Source organism: Natrix helvetica (assembly GCF_964273705.1).
Source record: "Natrix helvetica genome assembly, chromosome: 1".
NCBI classification, from domain to species: Eukaryota; Metazoa; Chordata; class Lepidosauria; order Squamata; family Natricidae; genus Natrix; species Natrix helvetica.
Window position 1 is genome coordinate 215,809,386 of NC_138548.1, and position 17,793 is coordinate 215,827,178.

General features: G+C 43.4%; 1 protein-coding gene across 1 annotated transcript in view; it reads left to right on the forward strand.

The window, feature by feature from the left end:
- Positions 1-154: 154 nt before the first annotated feature.
- LOC309382708 (cyclic AMP-dependent transcription factor ATF-7) overlaps positions 155-17,793 on the forward strand; it is a 139,062-nt gene continuing 121,423 nt past the window's right edge. The window contains exon 1 of the mRNA XM_081934461.1: positions 155-325. The gene's annotated coding sequence lies outside the window, so the exon portion shown is untranslated. The remainder of the gene's footprint in view (positions 326-17,793) is intronic.

Consider the following 17,793-nt stretch of genomic DNA (forward strand, 5'->3'; position numbering starts at 1 on the left):
CCAGCAACTTGCTCCCCCTCAGCCGCCGCTACCCCCCCCCCCCGCTCCCTCAGCACCACCTTCTGTTTTTCCTAATCCCACCCACCCACTCCTTCATTGGTTTTGCGATCCGGTGACCCCGCCTCCTCATCAAATCTCGCGAGGCTCTCGGGTGCTCAGCAAGCGGCGGGGAGTGGGGGCGCCGCAATCCACCACAGCGAGACTTGGGGGCTGTCGCTGGAGAGTGGGGAAGAGTCCCGTTAGTGTCGGCGCGAGGCGGAGAGCCACGGGGACTTAAAAGGGGAGAGGGAGCTCGGTCACTTTCCCTCCTTTCTCCCCTCCCGAGGTGAGTGTCTTCCGTTGCTTCTCAGCTTCTCCCCGTTCTCTAACCTCCTCCTCCTCCCCTCAAGAAAAAAACCTAACTCCTCCAAGACTTGCGAGATGGGGTTCCGCCTGGCGGTGATTGGCAGCTCTGCTGCGTCAATTAGCGCAGCGCTCGGGAGGAGTGGTGGGCGACTCGTCTAATCAGAGCGTGAAGCTGCAGCCGGAGCCCGCCCCCTTCCCTGATGTGGGAGGGACTTCGGGGACTGTGAGGAAGCTCTGAGAAGGGGCCCGGGCGGTGGCCAGGAGGAGGGGCGCGCTCGCGCCCAGGAGTTGGGAGGGATGATGGGCGCGCGAGAAGGGAAGAGTTGGGAGCAGCCTGGGTGGGTGGCCCACGGGTGTGCTTCTCGGACACGTGTATGGATAGGGTGTTTGTACATGTGTGTGCGTGTGCGCGCGCGCGTGTGTATATATATATATATATATATACACACACACATATATAACAACATCACACACACACACACACGCACACACATATACATATATACATACACATGCATACATGTGGGTGAAATGGCTGAGAATGAAAAGGACGGATAGTCCAAGGGCTCAGATTTATGAGAGGCAGAAACAGCATCATCCTGAAGGAGAGCTGGCTGGCGTTACTGATCAGAGACGATTACAGCTCTTGCAAAGACTTAATGGAAGATATACACCCCAATAGAGAAACGCTCCTCCCCTCCTCTCTCCCTCTCCAAACATATTGGGAGATTGTTGTACAGTATACTAAAACAACAAAAAGGGTGACTACTTGTTCAAGACTTAAAAGATGCTGCAGAGTCAGTGAATAAGTGTTGGAAACCCTCCTAGATCAGTCTGGAAAAACTTCCATATTTGATGTCCAAGAAGATTATGCAGAAAACTGCAGCTGCAAGTTCCTTTGGACACACCTATGAAGTAGAAATAGGGGTAGCAAGTCTCTCCCAACTTCTGTATGCTTTTCTGGGCAGTGTAGTTGATGGAGAAGTTGCCGGACTGCCCAGAGGGAATCAATAAGTGAATATTGATTGCTGCTCCTTGGCTGTGATTATTTACCTGATTGTCCACGAAATATCACTTTCCATTTGAATGTCCAACCCTTTTGAGAGGGAATGGGGTATCCATAATGCCATACAAAATGGGTTAGGAATGGGAAAAGTGTACAGAGGTGACTTCTCCTGGAAGGACTGCTGTTTTGCCTGTTTTCAACAGGCTGAAAGGGAGCAGTATTGCTTATACTGCTGTAGGAGATGCCCCCCACCCTAAAAGTGGTGCTGCTCTGGTGGTACTAGTTCGCCTCCTAATAACCATCTGCATCAATAACCCTTCTTCAGCCCCATCAAATGAGATTTCCCCGTAAGAGAAAGGCCTCACATTCTGTATAACTAGCAGAGTGATGCTCTTCAACTGTTTAAGAATATAGGATAAATGATTAGGAGATAGCAAATGTTTGCTCACCTGAATTGGCAGTTAAGAATTGTTGTTGTTGTGGAAAACTGCTGTAAGCTAAAATCTTCTCTTTGGATTGTACAGTAGCTGAGTAACTCCATCCACCATGACAGGTGGTTTTGAACTGCTACTCCTTATTTTTTCTTATAGAAAGGGGTAGGGCTAGCAAGAAAGTGGTGATCACTACTTTTTAAAAATAACACTCACCTGCCAACTTTGAGTGGGGAGGAGGAAGTGATGCTTGTGTCATGATATGTGTCGGTAAGGCAGTCTAGTGGAATGGATACACGTGGTTGTGACAGCACAGAGTATTGATGGTTGCTGTTTTGCAGTGTCAGCTAGTTAACTGAGAGTGACATCATTGGGATCACAAAGTTCTGTGGCCTTTGGCAGCAGTCCAGTGACACCATCTAGAATAATCATGGAAAAGATAGTGTCCATTTGGGAACATTAATTCCATCTTGGAGTTGAGTGCAGACATTATTTTCTTTTAAGGAATGTTGGAAGTAGATAATTCTTCCTGAATGACTGTGTCAAAAACTTTTCATAGCATAGCATGCTTTATTTCACATTATCAACATTGTCCTAAAACATTAACGTCACTTGATTGGTTGGAATCTAAGTTGGACAGTGACGCTAAGTGGGACAGTGGCTTTAGCTAAAAAATACTATACAGATAGTCCTTGACTTATGATCACAAATGGGACCAGAATTTCCATTGTTAAGCAAGGTGGTTGTTAAGTGAGTTATGCCAGATTTCATAACATTTTTGTTATGGTTGTTAAGCAAATCACTTCAGTTGTTACATGAATAATGAGGAGGTTTGGTGAATTTGACTTCCACTGTTGATTTTGCGTGTCAGAAGCCAGCTGGGAAGGCTGCAAATCATGATTATATGAGCCTGGGACAGTGCAAACTTTGTAAATAAATGCCAGTTGTCAAGCACTTGAATTTTGATCCCATAACCATGGAGATGATGTTGGGGTCGTAAATGCAAATCACTTTTTTCAGGGCTGTTGTAACTATGAACAGTAGCTAAATGAATGGTTGTAAGTCAAGGCCTACCTGTACAATCTTTTAAAATACATTTTTATATGCATAACTGATTTAGCAACACTTCACAGTATCCACAATGATACCAAAGATATTTTGTAAAAAAAAAATCCAAAATATGCACATTGCCCCACTATCTTGTTGAAAGTGCTTTCATTTCAAGTGACAGTAATTGCAGCTTGTTTTGTTTAGAATAATACATGATATTTGTGTGACTTATTTTAAGAGCTCCAGATGCTTCACACAGAATCGTAGAGACAACAGCACTGTAGGAAGATTTTCTAATCTAGTGTGAATAGCTATTAGGAAAATGAAGAATAGTGGTTTCCCTATAGCTGCATGGTCAACTTTCAGTAATGCAATGTTTGAAAAATTATGGATTTATATACTGACTTACAGCCATTGAATTACCATTACTTTTTGTCTTGTAACTTCGTATGTTTGTAATTATGTTAAACTGAACCTCCACATGGGAAATCAAATAGTTAATAAAGAATAAAAATGGTCAAAATTGAGAAGTGTAATATTTATATTAAAATCATGACAAGTTCCTTTGCTGACTGAAGTTACATGAAGCAATTTGTAATCAATTTTACTCAGCCTTCCATCCTTCCAAGGTGGGTAAAATGAGGACTCAGATTGTTGGGGGCAATATGCTGACTGTAAACCGCTTAGAGAGGGCTATAAAGCACTGTGAAGCGGTATATAAGTCTAAGTGCTATTGCTGTAGTGGCACAGAAATCTTAATTTGTATAGTAGAGTGTTTCATCAGATGCTTGATCAATTGTTATGTCCTTGTAATGAAAATAAATACTTTGCTTCAAATAACAGAGATGGGCTTTGTCAGAATATTATTACGCTTATCTTATATTTGCGAACTATGGGAGAAAGGGACACTATGGCAGGAGAATGAAGAGGCAAAAAAACAGCAGGAAGGATTAGTATGATTAATTCCTCTTTCATGATATCTTACTCCTTGCAGAATTTTTAGATATTGAGATTTCTCAATTCTAGAATTGGAAAGGGAGATCAGATACTAAATTCTATCCAGATGCAAGGCCGTGTCCTTGACTATAGAGGACTAAAAGCTAAGAATTCTGTTGTCAGCCCTGAAACCATTTAGGAGCATCTTCAGGGCTGTAACAGCGATGCGGGGCAGGGGAGCTGTGTGAACATTTGGGAGGGGTTGGAGATAGAGATAGCTGGGGGGTGGGTAGCCAAAATAACATTCTTTCTCATGGGAGCCAAGGACGCTCTACCAGGTGTTGGAAGGGCGTGGACCAAAGCCAGCCAGAGTTGGGACTACTACCTGATTGGACCGTGTGATGGACCGTGTGACCTGGAGGGCAAGAACTTTGGGGTTTGATTTGGATGGGGAAACCCGGGTCTTGCAGAGTCGGGTTTTCACCAGCTGTGCCAATATGATATCCCAAATAAACTTTTGCTTTGAGGAAACTCTAGGCCTCAGAGTTTTGATTGCTTTGGGGTTATTACTTGGAACCCTGACATCTGTGATGCCCTGTTGGCTATAGATCTTAAGTATTAACTTTTCCTTAACAGTTGGTCCTGATATTAGCATATGTTGATTTAGTATGTTGATGTCATGTCAGAGTTTTCTCACATTGCAGCATTGAATCTTGCTAAATCAAAGTGAAATTACTCAAATTAATGAAAATTGTGGAAGAAAAAAAAGATGATTTTGTACAAGATGTTTCCTCTGTACTTAGCCACTTCTTTTGCTAAGAACTTCATCTTAAGTACACTTTATTTGTGAATCAAGCATTGTAGATGTGTTGGTTGTGTGTGAGGACTTGGAAGTGTATTTTTGTAAAGTTTTGTATTTCGCACGGTTCTGAACCCTTAATACAACAAAATGATCAACCTGTTTTATTCCATTAGTCTGCTAAAATGAAGATCAGTAAATTAAAGATTTACTATAGTAAACTCAACTTCTGGCAAATATATGGACTTATCCATGTTGCTTTCTTGCATTATGGAAGTAATGCCTTCTTCCACACCTTTAAAGTTATTTTTTAGTGTGACCTATCATTATCTTCCCTAACCTAAGTACCTTCTTAGCAGCTAGTTTTCCAGTTTCCAAACTCCTGATAGATGTATTTGCTGACAATTTTTTTAATAAAACATTTTTTAAATTTATGTATATCCTGCCTTTATTACAATTAACTCAAGGCGATGAACATATCCAACATACCTTCCTCCTCCTCCTTTCCCCACAACAACAACCCTGTGAGGTGAGTTGGACTGAGAGAGAGAGAGAGAGAGTGGCTCACAGTTGGCTTTCATGGCTAAGATGGGACTTAGCCTCACAGTCTCCCTGTTTCTATCCTGGTGCCTTAACCACTAGACCTTACTGGCTCTCTTATGCAGAAAGTGTTAAGGTAGGAAAAACTGTCTTACATCAACTGGGGGGGGGGGGGAGAATCAGAAACTGTAGAATTTAAATTGTTGGTAACTGTATCTTGATATCAATATTTGTTCCACCTATCAGATATTTGTTATATTATGCAATGCTCCTACACCAAGTTATGTAATGCTCACCTGGATGAATAAAAGAAGATAAGTATCATTGGCTACTTATAATCCGCATAGTTATTCGTAGCCTAGTAAGTAGAAAAATATATTTATCAGGTAGGAATAAAATATTGTAGGCTTCCATTATGATACAAGATTTATTTTCAATACATATATAGTTATTACCCAAATACATTGGTTCACTTAACAGGCAAGACTTTTCTACCAGCCTACTTGCCTTTAACTATTGTAAGTGATGTCAACAATAGTCTTTTTTTTTAAACCATACTTTTGTTTGAATGCCACAAAGTCTGGGCTTGTCATGTGGAATTACCGTATATTTAACTGCCTGGCTGCCAATGGGAATTAGGAATTGTTTGCAGGAAAGCACACATAGAACTTCCTCCAGACAAGTGAGCAGGCTATTAAAGAGGAACTGAGACCTTTGTCCTTTCTTTGCCGGCCAACTTAGCTATTGTACTAGCAGAAAAGGAAGGGGATTCTTACCTTCCATACTGGCTGTGAAGGAAAAGTAACCTGGTAATGGAGTAGCAATATTTATTTTTTTTCTGATTGAAAGTAGATGAGTGAACTAGCAGCGTTTTGGAGCTTAATAACTATATTTGGCTAGAGTTGGTTTAGAATAAAGGTCAGGTACATGAGCTGCGAAAATCCCCAGTTCCAATAATACCCTATCTATGTACTCAAGCAAGTAACCAGTTTTGGTCTCAGCCCCCTTATAGGCTGGACTGGTAAATTAAACAAGATTTCAGAAGAAGGCCTCTCTGCATCATGACAAAAAACTATCATGCATATATCTATGCATGAACAGGTAAGTTTGATATGAAGTAACCTTTTCCATATGTTTGTAATATGAAATCTGTTACACAGAACTGATTTCGTATATCCATATTAATTTTGTATACATGAAAATAAATCTGTGTGACTCCTTCCTTATTCAGCAGGCTCTGTCTCTACAGTACATTAAGTTCCCACTCATATTTGCATGTCAGCTGCCTTAAGCATATTATGCTTCTGTGGAAATATGTTTTTATTGAGTGAGTAATTGCTAGATGACCAGGTAAAGGAAAACTTTCTCATCATTTTATAAGGTATTGAATTCTTGGACCCTTGAACACAGCATCCAAAATAGTGAGAGAGGAATGCTGTTACTTATTCCAAGTATATTGGTCGTATAATTGCTGAGATCATAACTACATTTTGTTTTATTATTCTACAACAAACAGTGTAATTGCACTATGCTGATAGTTTACTATAGATATAATTTAAGAGTTTGCAAGCATGTTCAGTTGTTATAGTGTGGGGATTAACAGATTTACACTATTGCCAAATCCTTTATAGATAGTATAGATTCATCAGGAAATCTAGGATTGCACTATGAGTTAATTTGTGGTCCTGGTCATAGTAGTAGTTATGAATAGGTTTGGGAATGCAGGAGCTTTATTTTTTTCTATGTTGTAAATCTCAGGCTGATGCCTAAATCTTTCATGTAGTTATCATGCATTATGGGACCTCATAACTCAGGCTTTCACTGTTGAGCCAGTAACCAAGATGAGTTTTTGTACAACCATCTAACTTTCAGTAGTGCTTCTGTTTCAATAATACGAATGTTGTTCCCCCTATTTATATGTTGGTAGAATTTCTTCCCTGTACACTTTTGAAAAGAAAAATCCAAAAGTAAATAAAATTATAAATCAAAATGACAAGTGTTTCAATGTTAAAATAGTAATCAAAATAACAATTATAGAAGTTTCCTCTTTGGGCAGAAATTCTTCTCCTGAAGTACTGAATCTATAGGTATGATTTTGGTCCTTTTCAGTAGGTATGGAGAGATGGTGTGGTATTAACCAATAACTGATTTAACTAGACATATGAAACCTGTTCTAAGAAAGACATGCTAATGGGGCTTATTTATAATTTATTAAGCCTTAACAGGGGACAATGATATGTTTCCTCCATGTATTTACAATTATTTTGGCTTATAATAGTGATTTAAATAAAAGCGCTAGATTCCCATTTGAAAGCCCAGATTACTCAATTTATTCATGAACTGTGTCTGTAAAGTACAGTTTGAGCTAGATTTGAAGTTTAGCCTTCCAATTTGATTAATTTAAAAGCTTCAGGGTTCAGTATATGCTAGATGCTGGTAAAGCTTTAAGCAATCAAATACTGTATGTAGACAAGTTTTTTTTTTTCTTCTGCCTTTCTACCCCATTATCCTCATGACTTAAAGAATTGGAAATTGCATCAAAATTCTAATAACTTAAGGTTGAGATAATATGCTTTAGCTAAGATAAACTATTGCATTTATTTCTGACACTTTTTTGTTAAATTAGTTGAAATAATTTCATACATAAATTAAAACAAAATATTAGGTTTGCTTATTGAATTGGTATATTTGTGATGGTTCACAATAAGTAATAAGAATCTTCAGGTAGTCCCTGAGTTACAGTTGTAATGGACCCTGCCCATTATGATCATAACTTCTGACAGCTGTAAAGTGGGTCAGTCACATGACCAACCTGATTTTATAGATCAGTGATGACGAACCTATGGCACACATGCCACAGGTGGCACGGGGAGCCATTTGTCAGCTGAGTTCACCCTTTTTTAAAGCCATTTTTCACCCTCCCCAGGCTCCAGAGGCTTTATAGGAGCCTGGGGAGGGCGAAAAGAGCCCCCCACCCCACCCCCCCAGAGGCCCTCCGGAGGCTTCATGAGCTTCCCTGAAGCCTCCGGAGCGCAAAAAAACGGCACTACGCGGAAACCAGAAGTTCGGGAACGGACAACCGGTTTGCTCGGAGGGTCGTTTGGAGCGCTCCGAAGGCTTCAGGGAAGCCTCTTAACAGTCCCTGAAGCCTTCGGAGCGCTTAAAACGGCCCTCTGAGCAAACCGGAAGTGACTTCCGGTTTGCTCGGAGGGTCATTTTGAGCGCTCTGGAGGCTTCAGGGAAGCCTCTTGAAGGTCCCTGAAGTCTTCGGAGCACTTAAAACGACCCTCCGAGCAAACTCCGGTTTGCTCGGAGGGTCATTTTGACTGCTTCGGAGGCTTCAGGGAAGCGTCCTGAAGGTCCTTGAAGCCTCCAGAGGGCTTCCGGGGAGGCGGGAGAGGCTGTTTTCACCCTCCCCATGCTCCTATAAAGCCTCTGGAGCCTGGGGAGGGCAAAAAAAGCATAGAAAAATGGGGGGGTCGCGCCTGTAGTGCGCGCATGCGCACTGGGGGGTCGCACATTGCATTATGGGTGCAGCACGCCTGCACACTGCACTCCCCCCACTTATGGCACATGAGCCAAAAAAGGTTCACCATCATTGTTATAGATCTTTTTTGCTGTGGTCATTAAACGAATATAAGTAAGTAAGTATAATCTTTATTGTCATTGTACTTAAATACAACGAAATTGATTTTATGCTGCGGTTGTTAAGCAAACCAATGGTGCTGCTTTTGTAAAATGCAGTCACATGGCTGGGATGTTGCATATAGCCATATACAGGTATATGCGAGCTGGTTGCTGAGTGCGCAAAGTGCACTTTACAGGATCACATGGGTGTGTATGTGTGTGTTGGACCTTTGAATCCAGGTTTAAGTTCCCCCATCCCCAGGGAGATCTATCAGAGCTTTGAACAATCACAAATTAAGAATTATCTGTATTACAAGAAGTAATAAGTAATCAGGATCTATTTATGTTTTTGGAAAACATGTGAGTGCCAATGTCATATACTGGGATTTTCAAATGCCTTTTTAAAAAGAGAGTAAAAAAGGATATTTTCAGATAGTCCTCAACTTGTAAGAGTTCCTTTAATACCTGTTCAACGTGACAATGGCACTGAAAAAAGAGACTTATGACTGTTTTTCACACTTACAACTGTTGCGGCATTCCCATAATCATCTGATCAAAATTCAGATGATTGGAGTGTCCCGGGGTCATGAAATCACTTTTTGTGACCTTCTAACAAGAAAAGTCAATGGGGAAGCCCAATTCACTTAACAACCAAGTTACTAGCTAAATGCCTGCAGTGATTCATTTAACAACTGTGGCAAGAAAATGGGGCAAAACTCACTTAACAACTGTCTCACTTAACAACAGACATGTTGGGCTTAATTGTGCTTATAAGACAAGGACTACCTGTACTATTATGTTTGAGTTGGGCAGTAAAATTGGCTAAGAAATATTTCTCAGTGAACTGTGGCTAGGGAATCCTCTTGAATCCTGTAATCTAAAAGAGTAGCACTGTCAAAAATGCTGCAAGCAATGACTAGCTGAAGGTGAAGGAGCCGATTTGCATGTTTCCACTCTCCTCAGATTTTACTGGGAATAAGGAAAGGATGAACATGTATATAATGTTCAGTATCACTTTGCTTGAGGCATGTTTTTGATGCAGCTGTAGGCTGCATGGCATTGTGAGAGGATTTGTGTACATCATAGAAGTAAAGTCCAAGAAGATAAGTAGGGACTTTAAAAGTTTGAGATACTTTGGATTAAGTTCAACAATAAGCTATTTTCTATGTAATAAGAGCATCCCCAAAGGAATTAAACATAAAACACTTTGTGACTTTAGAATAAATTATATTCTCTTGGTGCTTGAAATAGTCCACTTATTTGTTTTCTTTTGTTTTGGGTGCTTTCTCTCTTTTTCCTCCTGCCAATTGGCAACTCTTTTTGAGGTTAACTGTGAAGTGGAAAACACATACATAAATATTTAAAATAAGTATTGGAATACTCTACTGACTAAATAGCTCAGAAGATTAGCATAATCAGCTAGAATGTTGTTTATAGCAAAGATATTAAAAGACTATAGTAAATTCCTTCCCCCTCCGCTTCTTATTAGCCTGTATATAAAAAAGGGTAAACTTGTTTTCTGACAGCATCAGATTCTTGCTTTTATATTTTAATGGGCTTATACCACTATAATAAAGCCTACCTCAAAGTGCAGTGTTTGGGGAACAAGTGGAGATTTAGTTACAGCAATCTATCAGTAAATCTTACTTGATTGCAGTACTCTAACCTTGTTTTTCAAAATGCCTTTTTAGACACAAACAATTGTGAGGAAACATTTATTTAAACTGTAAGGAAATTGGGGGACAGTCTGAAAATAGCAAATGCTGCAGTTTTGCTAAATCCCAGGAAGCCAACATTTCCTGAAATCTCAAGGGCTCCCTGGGGAAAACATATTGAATACAGTCTCTATTCATAGGCCATTTAGAAAACTGTGGGCATATTCTGAGCTAACTTTTTAAACTTAGCTTCAATCGAACATGGTAGACCACAAGACCCATCATCTCTAGCTATTATGTTGTACTCTTGCAGTGCAGTGCAGCCTGTGGAATTTAGATGAGAATATTTATGCATTCACTTTGAGCAAAAAGGGCATTCTTTTTACTGGATTTACATATTGCTGTCTATGCAGAGTTGCTGAATAATAAAACAAAAATAAGGCAGAAAATATAAAATTGTGCTGCATTATAGGCCTCTGCAAGTCAGTCATGCTCCTCTTTTGATCTGTTCCTGAAAACTGCAAAGAATCCAACTTTTTAAAGAATCAAAGTGGCTCTTTTGAAGCTTTCCTGCAGTCTTTGGGATGAGTGTGAATGCCCAGAGTGTACTTCTGCCAGGATTGGTGGCAAACCTTTATACAAGCATGCCCGGAGGACCTTCAAAGGATTTCGTAACAGCCATTCTGGCACTTTGAATGGTTGGAACATGAGGAACAGATCCAGTGGGCCATTTTGCCTCTCAGATGATTTGTACAAGCCTTAGCAAAGTTTGTTTACTGAGCACAAAGCTAAATAAATATTAGCACTCTGTAACAAGGTAGTGACCTCAAACTATCTTCCAGAGCATATAGAAATCAGTGTGACAACTCAAACAAACTATGGATCAGTGAGGTCAGGTTATCTTCATCTACAGGTAGTCCTCAACAATTGAGCCCAAAATGTATGTTGCTAAGTGAGAAATATGTTTTGTGAATTTTACCCATTTTTACGACTTTTCTTGCCATATTTGTTAAGTGAATCACTGCAGCTGTTAAAGTAATAACACAGTTGTCAAATGCATCTGGTTTCTCCATTGACTTTGTCAGAAGATTGCATAAGGTGATCACATAACCCTGGGACGTTGCAACTGTCATAAATGTGAGTCAGTTGCCAAGCATCCAAATTTTGATCGTGTGACCATAAGTGTGAAAAATGATCACGTCACTTCTTTCAGTGCTGCTGTAACTTCGAACTGTCACTAAATGAACTGTTGTAAATTAAGGGCTAGCCATAGTGCTCTAGTTGACAAACCACTCAGAACTGAAAACAGGCATGATTTACGACTGCAGGTCCTTTTTAATGACAAATATGAATTCAAGTGTTCTGTGACATTACGCACTGCTGCTTTTAATCCTTCTTAGAGCAAGTTGTCTTTTTACCTCCTGTATACGGAAACTATTGATCAACAGTGCCTCCTTAATTAAGGCCTTTATGTCTTCCAGTAAAATGCCATATAATTTTTCCTTGGGACTTGATTGATATTTCTCTTATTACAGTGTTTCCCTGAAAATAGGACAGGGTCTTATTTTATTTATTTATTTGATCCCCGAAATAAGCGTTTGGCCTTAATTTTGGAGAGGTCTTATTATTTTTGAGGTGCAGGAGGTGGTGAGTGTGGTCACCTCATGGCTGCTGCTGTGTTGCAATATTTTTGGGGAGGGCTTATTTTCAGTGGAGGGCTTATTTTAGTGCATGTGCTCAAAAGTCTGGTTGGGCTTATTATCCAGGGAGGTCTTATTTTCGGGGAAACAGGGTATTTCTTCAATATCTTGGTAGGAAAGAGTAGGAAAGATTTAAATCTTGAGATCATGATCAAGACCTCAATGGGGTAATAGGTTTCTTGTCGGAATTTTATGAATTTCTAATTTCATTTTATTTATCCTATTGGATAAGTTTCTAGGCGTCATTGAATATCTGGGATTTTGAGAAGAAATAAAGCAACAATTAGAAAGTGGTCACAAAGAATAGTTTTAATACATGTTTTAGTTCTTATCAATTCTTGTTATATGATTTTTATTAAAGATTTTCACAGAAACAAAAGATAAACATGAAATAATATAAAGTAAGATTAGGAAAAGACAAAAAGGAAACATGAAAAAGTAAAAAAAGCTATATAAAAAAGCAACTTCTTATCTTTACTGCAGTTTATATTTATCTGCCCTCCTCCTTTAAAGTTATATCATAATACACTTCTTCCCATATTCAACTCTTTTAATCAGCAAATCTACAAATCACCACTTCGTAGGAGTATTGTATGAAGGTGCATTGAAATTTAAGAATCTTTTCCACTTTGGGTTAACAATTTGAAATCAAGATTGTAGTGTAGAAAATATAACTCTGCTTTTGATACATTTATGAAAATAGTACTTAGCAGAATTAAATTTAATGCACACCAATAAGTCAGTGGTGGGTTCCGGATCCCGTTGCAACTGGTACGGTGTAGTGGGTCCCGGCGTCCACCACATGAACGCGCGCAGCATATGCACACAAATGTGCAGCATGCGCATGCGTCCTTATCTCCTGTGATGCCTTTGCAACACTCCAGCTGCTCGGCAGAGCATCGCACAGGCACCATATGCTCCATGAGCGGAACAGCTAAAGAGCTCAAATACAGGAGAGAGCAGGTGGGCCCTCCAGAGCATGTACCGGAATGGTATCCGGTGCTCCTGGTGGGCACCGGTACGCCTGTACCAGGGCGTACCGCTTGTAACCCGCACTGCAATAAGTGAATTGGATTGTAGCTGTAACAGATATTGCAAAGAATGAGAGTCATATTCAGTGTTCATTACATGGTCCATGATGACAAAAGGAAGCTAGCAAAGAAAGTGCTGTGTTCATACACAATATTGTCTTAGTATTATAAGATGAGCTGCAAACACTTCCTGCAGAACACCTATAGGAGGAGATTGGAATGATGGTATTTTTCTGTGCACTGCTTGGAGAGTCCAAGCAATGGGTTAAATTAGTTTTGTTGCCCTAGGACTGAGGAATCTTTTTCCTTGGCTGCTCCTCCTGGTGCTGCCCAACCCCAGAATTTTTTCCTCAGTCTGGCCCATTTGGACTAGTTTTGTTGAGCTCCAGCTTCTAATTTTTCCATTTGCTCGGACTCTTCCTTCTATATTTTTGTTTTTTTTTCCCTTGGATTTTTATTCAGTGTTCTTCTTTTTTGTTCTATTTTGTTTTCTTCCATTTCCCTGCATTTCCTCTCTTCCTATTTGGTTTTCAGCCTTCTAACTGAGGTAGGAGCAGGCGTGGGGGGTGCTCTGTCTGTCACCCCGTTCGCGGATGGCAGCGGAGCCATGTGGGTGTTTTTCAAGCCCCAAATGCTGCAGCATCGCTCTCGATGGCTGCTGAGAGCCATTGGCTGTTTCTTATACGGTTTTTTATCTTTGTCTGGTTTGCTGATGAGCCGTGGAGAGTCTCTGGTCACCCCTTTTCATCGTGGGCGCCATTTTCTCTCCTTTCTTTACTCCCATGAAGCGGCGGCCATTTTCTGGGCTGTTTTTTTGCATGCCCTTTTTATCTGGCCTTCGTCGCTTGCTTGTCTCCACGCAGATTGCCGCCCAGTGGTCAGCTGGTCCAGTCAGGGGCTCCGGTTGGGTCAGTACCACTCCCCACTTTTCTTTTTTTCTTTTTTCTCTGTCGCTTGTCACCTGGTGGAGCTGGGGATTTTGGCGCTCCCGATGTCATACCCTGGCACAGAGGAGGTTGATTAATTTTTGCCCTCCTCTTCGTGATCTGCAAACTGTGCAATCTTACAGGTTCGTGGTTCTTTAATTATATTTGCCACCTCAATTGGCCCTCAACTTCCTTTGCCTCAAAGTGCATTGCTCGATCCCTGCCTGTTTCCAGTCCCGCTCGATTGTCCTGCCAAGGCATCAGACGCTCAGAAAGATGGCGGACACCTCTGATTCAGCAGTGCAGCAACCTGGACCATCCTCAGCCTGCCACGGTAGACCGGGTCCTTCCCATGACCCTAATCAGCCTAAGACCACTGGGAAGGGCAAAAGAGCTAGACAGGGCAGGATGGCAGGACAGAGTAGCCCCGTGATGGCGAACCTGTGGCACGCGGAGCCATTTGTCACGGCACGCGAGGCGCTGCCCTGTCAGCTGGCCAGAGCGCATGCGCGCGCTGGCCAGCTGAGTTCACCTTTTTAAAAGCTATTTTTCGCCTTCCCCAGGCTCCAGAGGCTTTATAGGAGCCTGGGGAGGGCGAAAAGAGCCTCCCCCACCTCCCCCGGAGGCTTCAGGGACCGTCCCTGAAGCCTTCGGAACACTTAAAACCACCCTCCGAGCAAACCAGAAGTGACTTCCGGGTTGCTCGGAGGGTCGTTTTAAGCGTTCCGAAGGCTTCAGGGACCGTCCGAGGCTTCCCTGATGCCTTCGGAGTGCTTAAAACGACCCTCTGAGCAACCCGGAAGTCACTTCCGGTTTGCTTGGAGGGTGGTTTTAAGCACTCCGAAGGCATCAGGGAAGCCTCTGGACAGTCCCTGAAGCCTCCGGACGACCTCCAGGGGGTCGGGGGAGGCTCTTTTCGCCCTCCCCAGGCTCCTATAAACCCCTGGAGCATGAGGAGGGCAAAAAAACATGTAAAAATGGGGGGGGTCACACATTTTGTGCGCATGCGCAATGGGGGGGTCGCGCGTTGCATTATGGGTGCGGCACGCCCGCACTCGACCCCCCTGCACTCCCCCCACTTGTGGCACGTGAGCCAAAAAAGGTTCGCCATCACTGGAGTAGCCCTCCTATCAGGCCTCAACAGCAGTGGATAGGGATGCGGAACGTAGGGAGCAGGCCCTTGAAAAGCAGTTTGAGAAGGCCCAACGCCAGGCCCAGCGCTCAAACCCTCCAGCCCCAGCACAGATTGAGCCTCTTTTACCACCTTCCCCCCCAAGGGAGCCTAGGGGATCATTGATGAAGAGGTTGAATCCCAGGACCTTTCTCCTAATGTTTCCAGGGCGGATCCTGATTCTCCTGCCCCCTCCTTTGTTTCTGAACCTGTCCAGGGAGACATAGCTCCACTCCATGGGGAGCCTGAGCCTTACCCCTCAGCTGTTCCCGGGGTGATATCGGGGGGATCAGGAGCCAGAACTCTCTCCTCATATGCAGGCTGTTGTCGCCCGTGCCATCTCCAAGGGCATAGCAGAGGGGCTGCAAAAGAGAGACCAGGCCTCTCTTCAGCCTACTCCCACCGCCCCCAGAAAGGAACTGCTTGGCGCCTCTCGTTGAGTGTGTCAGCCTTCAGTAACATCCTCTGTTGTTAGCGAAGTCTCTGCCTTGGAGGACCCGGATTAGGAGGAGCAAGAGCTGTCAGATGACGAATACCTCCCTCCAGATGCTCCTGCCTTTTCTGGTCTCTTCAAGCTCTCATTGTTTAAATCCATTCTACATAAGGCCAAGGCCATGGAAGGCCTTAAAGCGGAGGACAAGAGGGCAGAAAAGGCCTGCCACAAGACCCATCAGATAGCTGCCTGGGCCATTAAGGCGTTGTCCTCTGCCTTGTTCTTTAATCGGGCTTCCATCATCTGGCTTAGGGAGCTCCAGGCCAAGCTTCCGGCGGGAGACACGCGTCTCCGCCAGGATGTCTCCAAAATCATTGCAGCTTCTCAGTATGCAGCTGATGCCTCACTCAATGCGGCCAAATTCACCTCTAGGGCCCTAGCCTCTAATGTTACATCCATGCGTCTCCTGTGGCTTCACCACTGGCAGGCCGATCTGAAAAACAAATGGAAGCTTGCTTCTGCTCCCTTCAAGGGATCAAAGTTGCTCGGGGAGGTTTTAGATCCCTTCCTGATCGAATCGAAAGACAAATGTAAGGTCCTCCCTACGCTGACCAAAAAGCAGGAGTGAAAGTCCATTCCCTACTATAAGAGGCAGTCCTTTCATGCCAATGACTCCTCCCCACAACCATCCTCCAGTAATAGATCCTTCAATCAGACCTCCACAGATAGGACCCAGGACAGGCAGTCCTTTCGGGACAGGGGTAGGCAGAAATTCTCCTACCACAGACCTGGTCGTGGTGGTGCCTCCAACAGGCCCTTCCGGAAATCCAAGTGACCACCAAGGGTCACCTCCCGTAGGGGGACAACTCCCGTTGCTTGTCCACCAATAGGAGTTAACCACAGAGGATGCATGGGTCCTTCAGACCGTCAGGGAGGGGCTCTCACTGGAGTTCCTCTCACGCCCTCCAAGAAACTTCATAAAATGCCCCACCCCCTCTTGTTTCCTCAAGAGGGAGCTCATGACCCACGTGATAAATCACCTCCTGGAGATCAATGCCATAGAGCAGGTTCCATCGGACCAGGAAAGGAGGGGATTTTACTCCACCCTCTTCCTGGTCTCCAAGAGCTCGGGGTGGGTGGGTGGAGGGCAGTCTTGGACCTCAAGAACCTCAACCATCACATCGCTTACAGGAGGTTCAAGATGCAATCCCTGCAAAACATCCTCGCAGGGATTCGCCAAGGGGACCTCCTAATGTCCATCAACTTAAAGGAGGCGTATTTGCACATCCCAATTCGGCCCCAACACCAAAGTTTCCTGCGGTTCTTTTACACTGGCCGACACTATCAATATAGGGCCCTGCCATTCGGCCTGTTGTCGGCACCCAAGATCTTCACAAAAATTCTGTCAGTAGTCGCAGCCTCCCTCAGACGCAGGCCCGTCAGGCTGCAGTGTTACCTGGACAACATCCTCATCCAGTTGTCGTCCAGGAAGCAGGCCCTGTAAGACCTCCAGGTTACCACGAGATCCCTCTGGAACCATGGGTTCTCATTGAACCTGGAAAAGAGCCATCTCACCCCGACTACCAAGATTCTCCACCTGGGGACGATGATAGATACCTCCAGCTGCAGGGCGTCCCTTTCCCAGGACAGGATAGATAGTTTAGTCTCCCTAGCACGCAAGGTTCAGTGGTTGAGGCAGTCTCCTGTGCTACTCCTCTCGCAACTGCTCGGGAAGATGATTTCGTGCATCTCTGTTGTTTCATGGGCACGGCTCCATTCCCGGGAGTTGCAGTGGCTCCTCCTGCCCCATCAGAGAGCCAACAGAAGCAATTCTACCATGAAGGTCCGTCTTCCTCCAGCCGTGAAGAGATCCCTCAAGTGGTGGCAATCAACAGCCCTACAAAAGGACATATTTTCAAAGAGCTGACAAGAGTGGTCATCATGACGGATGCCAGCTGGGCCGGATGGGGCGCTCACATGGGACATTGCGTGACTCAAGGCAAGTGGTCTCCAGCCGAAGCGGCTTGCAACATCAACTTCCTGGAGCTGCAGGCTGCGAGGCTCGCCCTGCGTCACTTTCAAAAGGATATTCTACACCAACACGTGCTCCTGATGATGGACAATGGACACCAAAGCACACATA